Source organism: Geotrypetes seraphini, chromosome 2, assembly GCF_902459505.1.
Source record: "Geotrypetes seraphini chromosome 2, aGeoSer1.1, whole genome shotgun sequence".
NCBI classification, from domain to species: Eukaryota; Metazoa; Chordata; class Amphibia; order Gymnophiona; family Dermophiidae; genus Geotrypetes; species Geotrypetes seraphini.
In genome coordinates, this window is record NC_047085.1 from 423683869 (window position 1) to 423703144 (window position 19276).

Sequence of the window (19276 nt, forward strand, 5' to 3'; positions counted from 1 at the left end):
AAAAAAAAAAACATCCAGAGAACAAGCAGGTGCCAATTGCTGCAGCTGCATTTCCCTCTGGAAATTTTTTAAAAGAAAGACTATGCACCCTTTCTCTTTTAGAACTGCAGCAAAGTCCACAGGGAAAGTAGCCAGGGAGTCTACATCTGCCTGCACAGGTTTACAATATTGCTCTCTCAAAGGGTTCTGTTCTGTGCCATTGTTTGAATGGCAGATTCAGTTTCAATCAGTTTTTGAAGCAAAATGAATAGAAAACAAACTATCATTCACCTCACACTTTGTTTAGTGTCTAGGCAAGTAATTTTATAAAGGCATTTTCGCACGCTTGCAGAAAATGGCTTTTTATAAAATATCAACCAGCTTAAACATATTATGGTGTATACCATGCCACAGGCATAGCTTGGGGGGAGGGGCATAGTCTGGGTAGAGTGTGGGCAGAGTTTGTAAGTATACATACTGAGTCAAAACGATGTTGCTAACCTTTTTTTATTATATCAGAGGGATTGTTCATTATGAATTTTTTCCAACTGAACAAACAGTGCTGTGGAAGTGCTGTTAAGTCTGTATGAAAAAGTTAGACGAAAACGAACTGAACTTTTTGCAAACTCATGGCTCTTGCATCATGACAATGCACCAGCTCACACAGCACTGTCTGTGAGGAAGATTTTAGCCAGAATGGAAATAACTATATTGGAACACACTCCCTACTCACCTGACCTGGCTCCCAAAGATAAAGGAAATATTGAAAAGGAGACATTTTGATGACTTTCAGAACATCAAGGGAAATACTGATGACAGCTCTGATGGGCTTTCCAGAAAAAGAGTTCCAAAATTGCTTTGAAGGGTGGATTAGGTGTTGGTGTCAGTGCATAGCTTCATAAGGGGAGTACTTCGAAGGTGACCATAGTGATATTCAGCAACAGTGGCATAGTAATGGGGTCTGGTCCACCCCAAGCACTGTCTAGACATCTGTCCTTCTCTCCACCCCACCCCCCTCCTTACCTGCCCCCACACTAACGCACGCGCGCACCCCTTCACTTCCTCCATACCTCTTTAAAATTCCTGGTGCGAGCAACAACCTCAACCTGCTGCTCGAGCCAGCACTGGCTCTTCCTCTGATGTCACTTTCTGGGCCTATGCTTGACTGATTCTGGTCTGGTCCCTGCCTGAGCACCGCCTTCTAACTCAGTAGTGAGTTCTAGAGTGCAGGGCACTCTGGGACCTGTAGTTTGTCCCTCTCTAGTTAGCGCTCCCTGCTGCCTGGTGGTGATAGAAACCCCTTAATCTGTTACAGAGGTATGTAGTACTTTTTTTAGGATGAGTTTGCAAACTTAATTATCAGACCTTGTATGATGCTTTATATTTGGGAGCAGAGGATTTAATTGCTTTGACCTCTCTACTCCCTAAATCTTTTTAACCTCAGAGTAAGCATCTGGCAAAGAATCTGATGTAGACTCTGCGGGCAGAAAGCTGGCCCTTGGTTTGGAATCTGAGTTCCAGGGTAAATGCTGCAGTGCAAAAGGGGATGAGGAACCAGTCACAGAAATGTGTCTAGAGCCAGGGGGAGCAGAGCAAGGGAATGATCCAAGCCTGTGGTTCATGGGAAGTCACAAAATGAAGATAAGTTAAATCTATAAAAAGGAAGTCTCACCTGTAGAGGAGAATGAGAATGGGAATGGGAATCAGTAAAGGGATGGGTGAGTCAAACCTGTATAGAATGGCAGCTAGCTAAGGAGGTGAATTAGACCTTGCTGGGGAGCAGAGGGAAATAGAAGGCTGGGAAAATGAGAAGCAGAGGGGCAGGGCTCAGACAGGAAGATGCAGATGATCGTACTGTATCTCCTGATAGCCTTAATTTGACTTAAATTTTTGAGACATTTCAATAAGACAGTGCTACCTTATTAGTGTCTTTTCAGTCAGAAGAAGAAAAATTGTTGATATTAAAATTTCATTTTAAGAAAAATAAAATTTAAAGATTCTCTTTTTATTCATGAGCTTACCAATTGCCATCCCCAGAAGTTTTTAATTAAATTACAAACAAGTATAATTTGTTATATTTGGTACAGTATAATTAAGAGACCACTAGTCAAATCTCACTTTTCTTCCTAAGCAACTGGGAGGTCTTGATTTACACAATTTGCAATGAAGGTGATAGAATAGAAGTTGCAAAGGATTTCAATCTCCTGTGCTCGTTCATAAACATAGAAGCAAATTAGAAGGGAAGAAATACTATGCATAATAGCATTGGGTTGCTCTTCAATGAAGGCTCTTGACAAAGTATTCAAAAGCAAGGAAAAAAACACTCTAAACGAAGATCAGACTTGTCCATGCACTCACTTTCTCAGTGGTCAATTACGGATGCGAAACTACACTACAAGATACTACGGAAACAAGACAGAAAGAAGATTGATTCATTTGAGAAGGATTTTATGCATGCCCTGGACCGCTAGAAGAACTAACAAATCGATTCTAGAAGAGATCAAACTAGCTGTCATTCAAAGTCCAAATGATGAAGTTACAGCTGTCATATTTTGGTCACACCGTCAGAAGAGAAAGATCATTAGAGAAGGACATAATGTTTGGGAAGATTGAAGGAATAGGGCGAAGAGGGCAACCTGCAATCAGATGGCTGGACATGTCAGGGGTGTCCTTTTACCTTACCTGGTGAGACATGGACCCACCCTTACACGAGTGAGTTGTATGCTTCTAGACACTGGACAAATTGTAATTCAGATCATGTAATTTATGTGATCCAATGTCCATGCCCAAAATTGTATGTCGGGCGATCCATCAAAACAAGGTTGACAGAGCACAAGTCCCGAGTATACAATCAGAAAGAATCATCCCCGCTAGTCCATCACTGGAAACTATGTGGCCATAAACTGCAGGACTTAAAATGGAGGGTGTTAGATGTAATTACTGTAGGGTGGGAGGGAGGTAATATTGAGCGCCGCTTTAACTTAAGAGAACTGAGATGGATGCTCACTTTGAACGCCATGGCCCCGGGGGGTTTAAACGAAATGTCAGACTTAGATGGCTCAAGTTGATTTTTAATTGTTCATTCTTTCATACCTGTTTTTGTAGTTTGTAGTAGTAGCTGGGATGCTTTTTTGGATCCTAGCAACTTTAAAAACTAATGAACTATAAATTTTAAACTTTGTAACTGTTTGCTGTTTCCTGGTTTTGACCGAAAGTGGCGTTAGGAGGGATTTCCTATTTCAGTACGTTGCTGGAACGCCGCAACTCTCTTTGACAGCCGGCGGCATAATAAATGAGATATTGGGCTCCTTTTACGAAGGTACGCTAGCGTTTTTAGCACACGCACCAGATTAGCGCTAGCCGAAAAACTATCACCTGCTCAAGAGGAGGTGGTAGCAGCTAGCGAGCAGGGCATTTTAGCGCGTGCTATTCGGCGTGTTAAGGCCCTAACGTGCCTTCGTAGTGTTATTCAGGTAAGAAGGATTCTCTGCTGCAAGATGTTAGATGCAGTGAAGGTTTAATTGTAAACTAATTATAGTTTATCTACTTTTCAGCTTCCCCGACTTGATAAAGTTAAAGCGAAACGCGTTGATAGCGGGGAGAACTCTGCTGAAAAGCTAAGTTATTTATTTAAAAGTATTTATATACCTTTTCAACTATATAAACTATGAAATAAAGAAAATCAAATATACTTAATAACAGAAATAAGCTTTTGCAATGTTGAGAAGATTGAGGAATTAAACCCCAGCGAGTTATGATACTTGGGGGGGGGGGGTCTGAAATCCCATAGGCACTAGCATGATTTTGCCTGCAACATGATTGAAAATTGTTTCTGTGGACATGCTGAAAACAAACATGGGGATGATGCTGGAGGACCTTACCAGACCAGCACAAAACCGATCTCTTTTTACATAGAGTACGAGTCGATAGCACCCAACACACTATTGGTCTGCCTGTCTCTACTGCAGGATAAATTCCTTCACTCAGTAAAACTGGGTTAGATTAGAAGAATGACTCACTTTGTCATATTCTCTTCTAATGTAGGCCATCAAAACCCTGGCCTACATTTCTGGATGTTCGACCTGGCCACAGTGCTGCAACTGGCACTGGTGCTTGACTGACATGCAACTGGTGCTGGTTTTGGAGGCGCTGGCCAATACCGGCACCAGTTGCAGAATCTGGCCCTAAGTGCCTACCAGCAAATTAATGTTTTAATTGGTTTTTAAGTTTAATAATTTTTATTGAGTTATAACAATAACGAAAACCATACATATAATAAATCTTACAAAGAATATGTACCGAATATGTACGGAAAGAAAAGTACAATGTGGATCTATAAGTCTTTAATCAGGCGTCACCACAATATAACAATGAACAAGAGAAAAAACAGAAAACTGCAATAGAAAATAAACAAACTACTTCCCTATCAACAAAGGCCTCCCTCTTTCCCATCTTTACAAATTATCAGCGCTTATTAAGCCAATTTAAAAAAAACTAGGTGCCTAGATCGGCTAGGTACGTTAACCTCACTGTAGACATATTTTATAGAATCATAGCTTTTGCCTCTGGTTAGTTCCAGTTCTCCATTACTTCACTGGTTAATACTGTTGGTTCCTCTCTCTATGATGGATCATTTGTTATATATATGGCTGCCTAAATTTACCAGTTTCCTATATTTTCATATGGCTAATTTGTAATTACCCTCCAAACTTTTCTAACTCACTTATATTTTGTAATAAGTTTAGATAAGATTATAAAAAATAAAAAAACTGAAATAAATATGAAATAAATAGCAGCAAAGCTATAAAGGGAATAATGAAGAATACCACCGTTAACAATTTCGAATGAAATTGTAGAATCTGAACTCCCGTATAGCTTCCTAAGGCTGACTTTGAGCGTTTTTTGATTGGATAATTTGTAATTAATCATATGAATGAATTCAGTTTTTACAGTTTCTAAAATAAAATTATTTGAAATAAAAAAAGAAAAAGAAAATTTACTGTTGTATGGACAGCAAATTCAAGTACTTCCAGATATCTCAAGAGTGACAGCAACTAAGAGATACTCTTTCATGCAGCTTATGCCCCAGGTTCTAGCAATTGGGGCTTTATTTTGTTTTCAGTTTTTCCTTGTAAGTTATCTTGTGACATACCAAGGTAATGAATATATTCTTGATTCTCTATAGCTTCAGCAGTTTCTTCAGGTGAAAAATGTAGATTCAAATAATTGTGAGCAAGAATAAGTTACACATATTTCAGGGTATTTGTAAGAGGTATTATTACTTGTGTTTTCCTTTGCTATTTCTTGCATTGTAACACAAACCCTGATACTCCAACTTTCAGGTGCGGTAGCCGTTTTATAGCACGCTAAATGTTTAGGCATGCTAAGGCGTGCGGACGTGTCCATTATATCCTATGGGCGTGTTAGCACACCTTAACATTTAGCGTGCGCTAAAGCGCTAAAACGGCTACCGCACCTTAGTAAACGGACTAGTTTATTAATTGAAGTTTGGTAAGTTGTAACTCCTCTATGAATGAAATAGGTTGATGTAGCCAAAAAGAAAATAAAATCAAAATTATTATTTTTTTGCAAAGCACCAAAATGTCCTTTACTAGACTCAGATTTACTAGACTCAGGACATGATTAAAGCATAGGCAAACTAGGTTCACACTTAAGGCCAGATTCTTAGGACAGAACCTCTCAACTTTGCTAATTCAATTGGTTTTGCCTTCAGTAAGTCAGCTGTTGACAGAAAGAAGAGTTATGGAAAAGGGGGCAAGAGTTATCACTGCCCAAAGATATCTTTCTATTCCCCACATGCTCTGCTCATTGTCTCAAGGTTCAGTAGAAGTCAGCCAGTGGTGGTTTCTTATCTGCAACTTTGTTCTTTGCTGGGTTTTCTCTGCAGGTTCTTGTTTGTGTGCAAATATATATATTTACAGGGGAAATTCCAACACACTGATTTGTTTAGAGCTCACCAAAAGATTAATCTTGCTCTGTTTAAGGTAGAAAAAAAAGCCAGTGGTACCAAGTGAATATGAAAGAAAATCCCAAACTATGGAAAGGACAGGGTTTTACTAAAAGCTCTTTTCACGTTGAGGAGCCTCCCAGAGAGGCATTATGATTTCATAGACATGAAGCACTTAAATTGAAGGCTCCTTTAATTTATGAGATTTGAGAGTGTCAGAACAAGAGTTGCAGAGATATTTATTTATTTATCGTATATACTCGAATATAAGTTGATCCAAGTATAAGATGAGGTACCATTTTTTCTCCCCAAAAAGGAGGAAAAAAAGTTGACTCAAATATAAGACCAAGAAGGGGGGATAATATTCATGTGCCCTGCCTCCTTCCCTACTCTGACAGACAGTGCATTCAGCCTCCCTCACTCCCTGTCCTACCAGGCTCTCCACTGTCTCCCCTCCCTGCCAGGCTCAGCACCCAGCTCCCTTCCCTCCCAGGCTCTGTACCTACCCCCCTCTCCTGATGTGATACAGGCCTCCACCAGGCCTGCCATATGACCTGGTGGACTGAAACAGGAGAGATCCCTCCTGTCTCCTGTCTCTTCTATCTCTGTCAATTTTTTTTAACCTGCCTCCCACCTCCCCTCACATACCTTTTTGAATCCCTGGTGGTCCAGCGGTGTACTAGGCAGGAGCGAGCTTTCTGCGCTCCTACCCCACACTGAGCATCTCCCTGAATCGCCGCCTTGAGGTTTTATTTATTTATTTATTTAAAAAACTTACTATAACGCCTGGAGTCACAGCATTTCCAAATAAACATGCATAGTAGAGAATGACACGGTGGTTGTTACCCATAGCTAGCCGCGGGTAACCCGCCGAAACAGGGGAGAGTAAGGAAGTGGTCGCCGCAGGTACGGAGAGTAGACCATTCACTGCCCCATGGAGTGGTGAATGACCTTGTCTCCGAAGTGAACAGAGGGAACGTGCGCGGTCACCGATCGCGTTCCTCCCTCCATTCTGACAGCCATCACCCGATCACCGCCGCCAAAGCATCTCCCTCCCTCCATCCTGATCACCGCCGCCGCTGGAGCGCAATCACCACTGAAGCATCTCCCTCCCTCCCTCCCTCCCTCCATCCTGATCGCCGCCACTGCCGCCTGAGCCCGATCGCATCTCCCTCCCAGCCTTACCTTCACGGCAGGGAATTTCTCTAAATGTGCTTCTTTACCAGCATTCGGAGCATTGAAATCACGTGTGGCTGCCGTAAAGGTCATCTCTGACGCAACTGGAAGTTGCATCAGAGACAACCTTTCTTGCAGCCACATGCGATTTCAACGCTCCGGCTGCTGGTAGGAAACATATTTAGAAATTGCCAGCAGCGAAGATAAGGGGCAGGGAGGGAGAAAGGGAAGAAAGGTGGGGTGGAGAAAAACAGACGCTGAAGGGACCTGGGGAAGGTGGGGTGGAGGAAGTGGGAAGAAGGCGCTGGGAAATGGTGAAGAGAGAGTAGGGAGAAGACGCTGGGAAATGGGGAAGAGAGAGTGGGGAGAAGATGCTGGGGAATGGGGAAGAGAGAGTGAGGAGAAGACGCTGGAAGGGAAGAAGACAGAGATGCCAGACTATGGGGGAGTGGAGGGAAGAAGATGGGTGCCAGACCAATGGGGTGGGGGGGTGAAGGGAGAGGCACAGTAACAGAGCAAATGGAAGGTGCAGAGAGAAGACAGACAGTGGATGGAAGGAATTGAATGAGAAGATGAGGAAAGCAGAAACCAGACAATAAAGGTAGAAAAAAAATTATATTTATTTTTTGCTTTAGGATAAAGTAGTATATTAGTTGTGTTGATAAAAATGTATAAACAAAGCCCTGCCAGCTGAACATCTCTTTCTCCAGTTCAGCAGCCAGAACTTTGATTTATAAGGAAGGAATAAGCTAAATATTGCAGTACTGAGGCTTGTATGGATGCTGCAGGGACGGGGACGGGGCGGCGAATGGGATGGCAGTGACGGTGACGGGGCGCTGAAGGGAATGACGGTGATGAGGTGGTGAAGGGGCCGGTGGGCCGGGGATGATGCAGTGACGGGGACAGATTTTTTCCCCATGTAATTCTCTAATGCATAGACCAAAAACAAAACAAATCATTCTCCAAAATAATATCAACATGAGAACTTGTGGCAGCCATTCAGCAAGTGGCTCAGCGCCGGGCAGAAGTGCAAAAAGCTCACTCCTGCCCAGTACACCACTGGATGGCCAGAACTCGCAGCAGCCATTCAGAGGGGCTCAGTGTGGGCCAGGAGTGCAAAAAGCTAGCTCCTGCCCAGTATACCACTGGACCACCAGAGATTCAAAAAGTTATACGGTAAGGAAGTTAAAAAAAACCGTCAGAGTTGGCCGAGATAGGAAACGAGAGAGATCCTTCTTGTCCTGGCCCAGCAGGCCGGCAGAGGCCTGCAACAAGTCCAGGAGGAGGGCGGGTGGGCGCTGACCCGATTATAAAATGAGACCCCCATTTTGGGGCCATTTTTTTGGCCCAAAAATCTTGTCTTATATTCAAGTATATATGGCAATTCATTTTCTATCCTGTTCTCTCCTAAGAGCTCAGAATGGATTAAGTTCACATACATAATATACAGTACAGTTAACAGATTACAATTTGATATAGTTACAGTAAAAGTTTTTCCAATAAAAGTTTTTATCCTAACCTGATACATACTGATATTGGGAACACTGAGAGCAAACAAACATCAACAATTATAGCCTGGTTGGCTTCAACTGAATTTAATTTCCTCAGCAAAATTCCGATGTGGATTTACAGATAAAAAACAGATTTATATGATTCTCCTCCGAATCTGCCTTTTGAAGATTCTTCAGATCTAGCTAGTCAGTTTCAGATCCAACAAATATTCATCATTTTAGGCACATCAGAAGCAGAAAAACTGAGAGGGAATCCGTGGGACCATTGGATGATCAAGGAACAAAAGGAGCACTCAGGGAGGATAAGGCCATAGTGGAGAGACTGAATGAATTCTTTGCTTTGGTCAACCGGAAATGGTTTTCAAGGGTGATGATGCGGAGAAACTGAAATCTTAGTGAATCTGGAAGATGTACTAAGCCAAATCCACAAGTTAAAAAGTGATAAATCACCTGGACCGGATGGTATACATCACAGGATACTAAAAGAACTCGTATGTGAAATAACTGACCTGCTGTCAGTGATCTGTAACGTGTCACTAAAATCGCCTGTAGTATCTGAAGATTGGAGGGTACCCAATGTTACGCCGATTTTTAAAAAGAGTTCCATGGGAGATCCTGGAAATTACAGACCGATAAGCCTGACTTCAGTACCAGGCAAAATGGTGGAAACAATTATAAAAAATAAAATTGTGGAATATGTAGACAAACATGATTTAATGAGATAGAGTCAGCATAAGTTCAAATCGAGGGAGATTTTGCCTCACCAATTTGCTTGACTTCTTTGAAGGTGTGAATAAAAATGTGGCTAAAGGTGAGCCCGTTGATGTAGTGTATCTAGATTTTCAGAAAGCTTTTGACAAAGTTCCTCATGAGAGACTCCTGAGAAAATTAGAGTGGCAAAGTTCAGGTGTGAATTAGGAATTGGTTATCAGATAGAAAATAGAGGGTAGGATTAAATGGTCATTTTTCTCAATGGAGGAGAGTAAACAGTAGAGTGCCCGCAGGGATCTGTATTGGGACTGGTATTATTTAAATTATTTATAAATGATATGGAAATTGGAATGACGAGTGAGGTGATTAAAACTGTTCAAAGTTGTTAAAACGTATGTGTATTGTGAATAATTGCAGGCAGATCTTAGGAAATTAGATGTTTGGGTGTCCAAGAGGCAGATGAAATTTAATTTGGACAAATGCAAAGTGATGCACATTGGGAAGAATAACCCAAATCACAGTTACTGGAAGCTAGGGTCCACCTTAGGGGTTATAACCCAAGAAAAGGATCTGGGTGTCATTGTAGAGAATACGATGAAACCTTCCACCCAATGTGATGCGGTGGCCAAAAAAGCAAACAAGATGCTAGGAATTATTTTTAAAAGGATGGTTAATAAGACTAAGAATGTTATAATGCCTCTGTATCACTCCATGGTGCAACCTTACCTGAAGAATTACGTTTAATTCTGGTCAAGAAAGATATAGCGGCACTAGAAAAGGTTCAAAGAAGGGCGACCAAGATGATAAAGGTGATAGAACTTCTCTCATATGAGGAAAGACTAAAAAGGTTATGGCTCTTCAGCTTGGAAAAGAGATGGCTGAGGGGAGATATGACTGAACTCTACAAAATCTTGAGTGGAGTAGAACAGGTACTCGATGAACCAATAGGAGGAAATATTTTTTCACTCAGAGAATAGTTAAGCAATGCATTGCCAGAGGTTGTGTTAAGAGCGGATAGCGTAGCTGGTTTCAAGAAGGGTTTGGACAAGTTCCTGGAGGAAAAGTCCATAGTCTGTTATTGAGAAAGACATGGGGCAAGCCACTGCTTGCCCTGGATCAGTAGCATGGAATGTTGCTATTCTTTGGGTTTTGGCCAGGTACTAGTGACCTAGATTGGCCACCATGAGGATGGGCTATTGGACTTCATGGACCTTTGGTCTGACCCAGTAAGACTATTCTTATGTTCTTATCTTTAAAGAGCCTGCATCATATTTCCTTTAAAAACTCCTGCTGTAAACCCCTGCTAATCAATTTTATTGAAATACTGATTTTCAAAAATTAAGACTTTAAAAATATTTTCAATTGTTTTGTATTTTGCTTCATTTTAAGATACAAGATCTTAATAATATGTAAAACTACAGCTATTTGACAGTAATACCTGTGCTGTGATTATTTACCCTTCATACCACTACCTGTCCTCCCTCCAGAAAACTTCTGAGAACCCATGCATGGTACCCTATACCAAGCTTTTATAGGAAATTGCATTCAGAATCACATGGCAGTTCTTAAGCAAGCTAAGCAGATTGTGTTCTCATGCATATTTCATTGCCATGAAAACAGCTTGAGAATGTCCCAATTTATAGTATACATCAGTGTTTCAGTTCCTTGGTTTTCACATGTCTTTATACTCAGTATCCAGCACTTGGATAGAAAACTGCTCTTTAGGAAAGATTATTTTAACAGTTTTACTAATACAAATGTAAATCTAAAACTGAATCCCTGATAACTATTGTGCATTTTGACTATGTGTTTTCCTTAGCAAGAACCTACTCACTTGGAGCACTGATCTCCTCCCATGGTTTCCAGTATCACATATATGTTGATGACTCCTAGATCTAACTCTCTGCACCGGATATCTCTACTGCAACCCAGACCTGAGTCTCAGCCTGTCTGTCCAACATTGCTACCTGGATGTTTCACAGCCATCTAAAACTGAATATGGCTAAAACGGAGCTGCTCATCTTACCACCTAAACCCACCTCCCCACTTCCCCCTTTCTCTGTGGACAACACTCTCATCCTCCCTGTCTTCTCTGCTTACAATCATGGGGTCATCTTTGATTACTCTCTCTCCTCCACCCGGAGGACTAGAGGGCATGCAATGAAGCTACAAAGTGGAAGATTTAAAACAGACCAGAGAAAATATTCTTCATTCAACATGTAATTAAACTCTGGAATTGTTTGTCAGAAGATGAGGTCATAATAGGACGTAATAGGGCACAGTACGGTACTGGGATTTAAGAAAGTATTGGACAATTTCTAGCTGGAAAAGGGGATAGAGGGGTACAGATAGAGGATTACTGCACAGGTCCTGGACCTATTGGGCCGCCGTGTGAGTGGACTGCTGGGCACGATGGACCTCAGATCTGAACCAGCGGAGGCATTGCTTATGTTCTTATGTTAAGGGCAGAGAGGCATAATCGAAAGGAACGTCTAAGTCCGTTTTCATCTAAGTCGCCCAAAGTAAAAAAACAGTGAAGGACACATTTTCGATAAATATGTCCAAAAAATATTTTTTTCAAAAATCGTCTAACTATATATTCGGCCGCCTGATCGTCCAGATCGCTAAATCGTCCATCTTTATATCACATTTTTGTCCAAGACCAAAACGCCTAGAAACAGATCTTTTGGACGTGGGATGGGTCTGCAAAATGATGGACAGGACACCCACACAAGGCAACAAAACAGTGGTTACCTTACAGGGCACTGCTATGACCTTCACAAAAAGTTCACTTATCATCTCACTACAGCTCACTTATAGGTAATGGTGAGCCCCCAAACCACCTCCAAAATTTCCTAGACCCACCTATCTACCATCCCAATAGCCCTTATGGCTGCAGGAGCCACTTATAGAGTAGTACAAAAGGGTTGGGGGGATTTTTGGGGAGTACACATGTTTCACCATGATTGCAGTGATTAGAGTGGCTCATGGGCCTGGGTCCTCCTCTTCATAGGTCCCGAACCCACCCCAAGATGACTTAAGACGCCTCTGTGCAGCTCGACTAGGCTTTCCTATGCCAGGCTGCCAGGTGCTGATGTTCTGGAGGCAGAATTTAAAAAGTTGTGATGATTTTTAGGGGGGGGGGTCGGTGATCACTGGGGTAATGTGTGGGGGTCTGTACTATGTGTTTGCAGTGCTTATCTGGTCACTTTAGGTTGGTTTTTGTGACTTAAACCAGTGTTCTTCAACCACCGGTCCGTGGACCGGTGCCAGTCCACAGAAATTTCCTGCCAGTCCACAGAGCCAGCACGTGCATCAGGCCCAAAACAGTGTTCTTCAACCGCCGGTCCACGGTGCGATCGATGCGGCGTTATCTTCGAACCAGCTCCCTGTTCCTCACTAATTCAGTGCACAAAGCCACGGGCAGTGGCTCCTACGTGCGTCCTGCGCCTGAACCGGAAGCCTTCTCTCTGACGTTGCAACGTCAGAGGGAAGGCTTCCAGATGAGGCACGGGACGTGCAAGAAGCTGCTGCCCGCAGCTTTGTGCACTGCATCAGTGAGGAAGAGGGAGCCAGCCTGAAGATAATATCGGGGGCGGCATAAAATGGCCAGGCGGGAGCAGGCCAGAAGGTAAGCCATAGCATGGAGGGAGGAAGACAACAAAGGTAGGGGGGGAATGATTTTATTTTTGAATTTAGTGATTGAATTATGTCAATTTTGAGAGTATACATCTGCTGCCAGTGTGCTTTGTGTAGTTTAATTTTATGGTTAACCATTATGTGTTGTTAATAAGATTATATTGTGTATCTGTGAAAAATGAATGGAAAAAATAGTGTTACAATTAGTACTATTATGGGGGCGAGGTCTGGGATGGAGATTGGGTAGAGATGGGCGGGGTCTGGCCCACGACTTAGCCCAGTGTTCTTCAACCGCCGGTCCACGGACCGATGCCGGTCCACAGAATAATTATTTTATTTCTACCGGTCCATAGGTGTAAAAAGGTTGAAAAACACTTATTTAGACCATGTTTTAAATGGTCTAAGTCACAATGTCCAAGATCCGTCTAGGCTGTGTTGTAAAACATTCGGTTATACATACAGTACGACTAAGTCTAAGCCGGCCATTGTCCCACCCTCGACACTCCTCCTGAAACGCCCCGTTTAGCTCTGGTCGTTCAGCGGCACTGGGAAGGCCTAAGTCGTTTGTAAACACGTCCAAAACCCGTTTCGATTATCGGCACTTGGATGGCTTTCGTTTATGATCGTTCAAGTGCCGACTTAGGCCGGTTTTTGGACGTTTTTCTCTTTCGATTATGAGCCCCACAGGGTTTAAAATGTGGTGAAAGCTTAGCAGGGTTTAAAAAACTTCCTAAAAGAAAAGTCCATAAGCCATTATTAAGATGGACTTGGGAAAAGCCATTGCTTATTCCTAGGGTAAGCACTGTAAAATCTGTTTTACTTTTTGGGATCTTGCTTGTGATCTGGGTTGGACACTGTTGGAAACAGGACACAGGGCTTGATAGACTTTCGATCTGATCCAGTATGGCAACTCTTAGGTTCAACCTAAAGGATTCTACTGTTTATTTGCTAGGATTTATTTACCACCTTTTTAAAGAAATTCACCCAAAGCAGTGTACAATAAGAATAAGCCAGGCATAGGCCATAAACAATTACAGCAGTAAAAATATTCAGACAATCGTACATAGTCGCTTCTTCCATTAAAGGCTTGCGAGAAGAGCCAAGCTGTTCTCTAAATTTTATTATGCTTTAGTGTGAACAGTACTGTTCTTATTGTTCCATGCATTACTAAACAGCCAAACCAGCCCTGCATTTAAAAGGAAATTTTGCTGTTTTTTCCAGTTGTTTTTATCACAAATAAGCAAACAACTCACTGCAGGTAGCTGGAACGAGAGTTCTAGCCTTGGCAGGAAGAGTCTTTTGTAACTGGATCCTGAGTTAACTAACTGGCTGACAGACTGAAGAAATGGAGGCTGGATTTCTGAATAGGTGGACACTGACAGCAGTGAGAGAAGATTCTGAGTTTCATATAAAAGGAGGATGTGTGTCCCAGAGGTGGAGTACAGAGAGAGGCTATGGACAGCTTGTTTTCTAAGCCCAAGATGGAGATTTTTGCAGCAGAGGACAGGGTTCAAATAATACCCAAAATGACCAATAAAGTGAGTGGATGTGCCTTGTGCTGAGGCATGAAGCCAGGCTGGGAGACTGTAGGGAATGCACCATATGCAACAACTACGAGCAGAAATTAAAAAATCCAACAAGAAGTTGCTGCTTACTTTGGCTTACATGCTACAAAAACAACACAAAACCAAATTTAAGCATGCACATGCAATTGTGGGGGCAGAACAAACAGTGCTTCAGATTTACCAGTAGAGAAAATAGCCCAGTGCAGAATTCAAATGGTGTAATTTCTGCACTGAAGAAAATCTAGAAAACTATTTTCCCATTCCAAGCCACAATAGTATCACTCACTAAAGCAACCACTTACAGAGACAAACTCTTAACAGCAAAATCAATTGGAGGAAGGAGTAGCTTAGTGGTTAGGGCTAGTAGTACATAACTCTTTCACATGGACAGTGCAAGGTGGTTAGAGCAACCTGAGGTTGTGGGTTCAAATCCCACACTGCTCCTTGTGACCCTGGGCAAGTCACTCAATCCTCCATTGTTCCAGGTATGTTAGATAGATTGTCAGCCCACTGGGACAGATGGGGAAAATGCTTGAGTACCTGTTTGTAAACCACCTAGATAACTTTGATAGGCACTATATAAATACGTTTAAAAAAAAACCCAACCAATTTGTGTTCATATTTTAAGTGAACTCATATGAATTTTAAAAACCACTTTTCATTTATATAGCAATTTAAAAAGCATGCTTGTAGATAAAGCAGTGCTTTACCAGTTCAGATTTTCTTTTGTAAAAGTCTGGTATCCATTCACTGCACTTGCATTTGAGAAGCACTTGAAGCAGGGATTTATTTACACTCATACTTTTATACTTTAAACAGTATGCATGCATATTTTTAAGGCAGGTACATGTATAATCAGGTTACAGGATTATTTTCCAAATAAATGTATTTGTGCATAAGTTCACTTTGAAAATTGATATAACTTACACAGGCTGTTAACAAAAGTATACTCAGTAAAGGTATAGTTAAGTCATCCAGTGAGATAGCAGCTAGGAGAGTGTGGTACAGTGGTTAGAGCTACAGCCTCAGCACCCTGAGGTTGTGGGTTCAAACCCCACTCTGCTCCCTCTGACCCCGGGCAAGTCACTTAATCTTCCACTGCCCCAGGTCCTCTAGCGTCATCCCAATGGTTGTTTTCAACATGTCCAGCCATCTGATTGCAGGCCGTCCTCTTCACCTGGTTCCTGCAGTCTTCCGAAACATGATGTCCTTCTCCAGTGATCTCTCTCTTCTGATGGTATGACCAAAATAAGACAGTCGTCACTTCAGCATTCGGGCTTCGAATGACATAGCCGGTTTGATCTCTTCCAGAATCAATTTGTTAGCTCTTCTGGCACAGTAAAATCCACAATGACTAGCTCCAAACATAGCCTATTCCACAGAGTTCTTTTCCTACTTTTTCTATCCCTCAGAAAGTCCCAATAAATAAATTTTACAAAAATTGATGACACCATATTGTTTTTCATACTGTTTAAAAAATACTGACATGTCTTGCAATGAATGGACATCAGCAAGGCTGTGGAGTCGGTAGATAAATGTTCCGACTCTGACTCAAACTCCTCAGTTTTTTGTACTTCAGACTCCGACTCCAGGTACCCGAAATTTCCTCCGACTCCGACTCCTCGACTTCACAGCACTGGTTAATTTTCAGATCGTTAAAATGGAAAGTCAAGTTGAGAGAAATGAGCATTTTCGACACCACCTTCTTTTTGCTTTTAATCAAGATTCTAAGGCCGCAGAAGCTGCTCGCAACATTTATGCTGTATATATAGTGGGTGCTATAGCTGAAAGAATCGCTTGTGATTGGTATGCCAAGTTCAAAAATGGAATCGGTAGATAAATGTTCCGACTCCGACTCCTCAGTTTTTTGTACTTCAGACTCCGACTCCAGGTACCCGAAATTTCCTCCGACTCATACTCCTCGATTCCGACTCCGACTCCACAGCCCTGGACATCAGTTGAACCTAGATGTTTTCAAGCCCTCTCAGGACACACCCAGGATTTTAGGACATCTACAGTGAATATGCATTAGATACATTTACAAGCACTACTACCTCTATTGTATGCAAATCTATCTCATACATATTCATGTGGATATCCTAAAAACCTGACTGATTGGATTGACTATGTCACAGAGACTGGGTTGAGAAGCACCTGATATACGGTGCCTCAGCTGAATTCATTTAAAACTCTTAGAACTTACTATGTTAAAATATCGCTGTTCTCCCTTAGAAAATCAAACATTCCCTTTTAATACATGATTCAACTTCTCCGTGTCCTGCCTTTGCAAGTATTGTTCATATACTGTAAAACAGAACAGCACTGTGGGTAGTATCCTTCCATTTATTTTTCAAGGACTCATCCACTTTCTGAAATTCTCCACAGCAAGGATTCTCCATTTGCAACCTTTGAAGCATTCTCTTCTGGCCCTTCATGCTCCTCTGGCTCATATACTTAAATCTCTTGTCTTTTTTTGCCCATATACTCCAAAGCGATTCTTTCTCTCCCTCCCCACCTACTTCAATCACTCCACCAAACCCAGGTCCAAATGAGCAGCAACAGTAACTTGTGCCTCTGAGCAAATATGTACTCCCTAAAGAGCCACCTAGTATATTTATTTTTTAAAATTTTTATACCGCTTAAAAGCTATGCCGTTTATATAAAAACATACATAAAGTTCACAATACATACATATTCATCAGAAAGGCCTAATTCTACATGTCTTTACAGAGGCATTAACAATCAAATAACTCCTCAGTCACTACTAGATCATCACAGCACTTCCCTTATCTTCCAACACCTCTTCAACTATATTGCATTACATAAAAGCATTCACAAACAATTGTGTCTCCAATCTAGCTGCACATAAATGCAACAATCCTGGCAGATCATTCCAGACTTTCACAGTTTAGGCAGAAGGAAGGCATATGAAGGGCACGACTCTGGACAGTTTCATAAGTAATTACTGCATACTAGTGCTGCCCAATGAAGGGTAAAAATGTTCAATTAGATTTGACCCACTGAATTGATTATTTTGTAGCCTCTTCATTCACTCCACCCCTCATTGTTCTCTCCAACCCCACACCAGCACTGTGGTATGAACAAAATAAAAAAAACTTTTCTTCTCTCTGTTAGGTCCTAGCTCACACTTGCTGTCTAACACCAGCTCTGGTAGGATACACATTTCAAATCACAAAATAGAAAATAAAATTATGTTTTCTACCTTTTGTTGTCTGGTCATTTTATTATTCAAATCATGTTGGTTCCAGGCTCTGGTTTCTGTTTGTCTTCTGTTAACTCACTCGCCAAGGTCTCATGTCCATTTGACATTTTCTTCTTTCTCCATGCTCACCATCTATCATCCATCTCTATACCTTCCCTTCCAATGCCATATCCAATATTTCTGTTTCTTTCCCACTGTCTACCATCTCACTCTCTCCCTGCCTTGTGTCCTGGGTCAAACCTCTCTATTCCCCTCCATATAGAATCTCTCTCTTCCTCCCCTCCGTTATCATGTGCAACATTTATTTCATAAAAACATAGAAACATGACAGCAGATAAAGGCCAAATGGCCCATCTAGTCTGCCCATCCACAGTAACCATTATCTCTTTCTCTCTCTGAGAGATACCACATGCATATCCCAGGCCCTCTTGAATTCAGACACAGTCTCTTTTTCCATCACCTCTTCCAGGAGTCTGTTCCACGCATCTACCACCCTTTCCGTAAAAAAATATTTACTCAGATTATTCCAGAGCCTATCACCTCTTAACTTCATCCTATGCCTTCTCATTGTAGAGTTTCCTATCAAATGAAAGAGACTCAACTCATTCACATTTATATTATGTAGGTATTTAAACAACTCTATCACATCTCCCCTCTCCCGCCTTTCCTCCAAAGTATACAGATTGAGATCTTTAAGTCTGTCCCCATACACCTTATCACGAAGACCATACACCATTTTAGTAGCCTTCCTCTGGACCGACTCCATCCTTTTTATATCTTTTTGAAGGTGCAGCCTCCAGAATTGTACACAATATTCTAAATGAGGTCTCACCAGAATCTTATAGAGAAGCATCAATACATCCTTTTTTCTACTGGCCATACCTCTCCCTATGCAACCTGGCATCCTTCTAGCTTTCGCCATCATCTTTTCAACCTGTTTGGCCACTTTAAGATCATCACATACAATCACACCCAAGCCCCGCTATTCCGTCGTGTACATAAATTCTTCACCCCCTAAACTGTACCATTCCCTCTGGTTTTTGCAGCCCAAATGCATAACCTTACATTTCTTAGCATTAAATTTTAGCTGCCAAATTTGAGACCATTCTGCAAGCTTCGCCAGGTCTTTTTTCATGTTATTCACACCATCCAGCATGTCTACTCTATTGTAGATTTTAATACCATCCGCAAAGAGGCAAATCTTACCCGACAACCCTTCTGCAATATCATTTATAAAAATGTTAAAAAGAATAGGCCCAAGAACAGAACCTTGAGGCACACCACTGGTAACATCCCTTTCCCTCAGAGCGATCTCCATTGATCACTACCCTCTGTCGCCTTCCACTCAACCAGTTCCTGACACAGCCCATCACTTTGGGACCCATCCTGAGGGCAGTTTATTTATTAGACATCTGTGTGGAACACTGTCAAAGGCTTTGTTAAAATCAAAATAAACCACATTTAACGCACATCCTCTATCTAATTTGCTGGTCACCCAGTCAAA

The 19276-nt window shown here is 41.8% G+C and overlaps 1 protein-coding gene across 7 annotated transcripts in view; it reads right to left on the reverse strand.

Moving 5' to 3' along the window:
• The window catches only part of CDK14 (cyclin dependent kinase 14), an 895761-nt gene that overhangs the window by 608431 nt on the left and 268054 nt on the right, over window positions 1–19276 (reverse strand). The window lies entirely within an intron of this gene.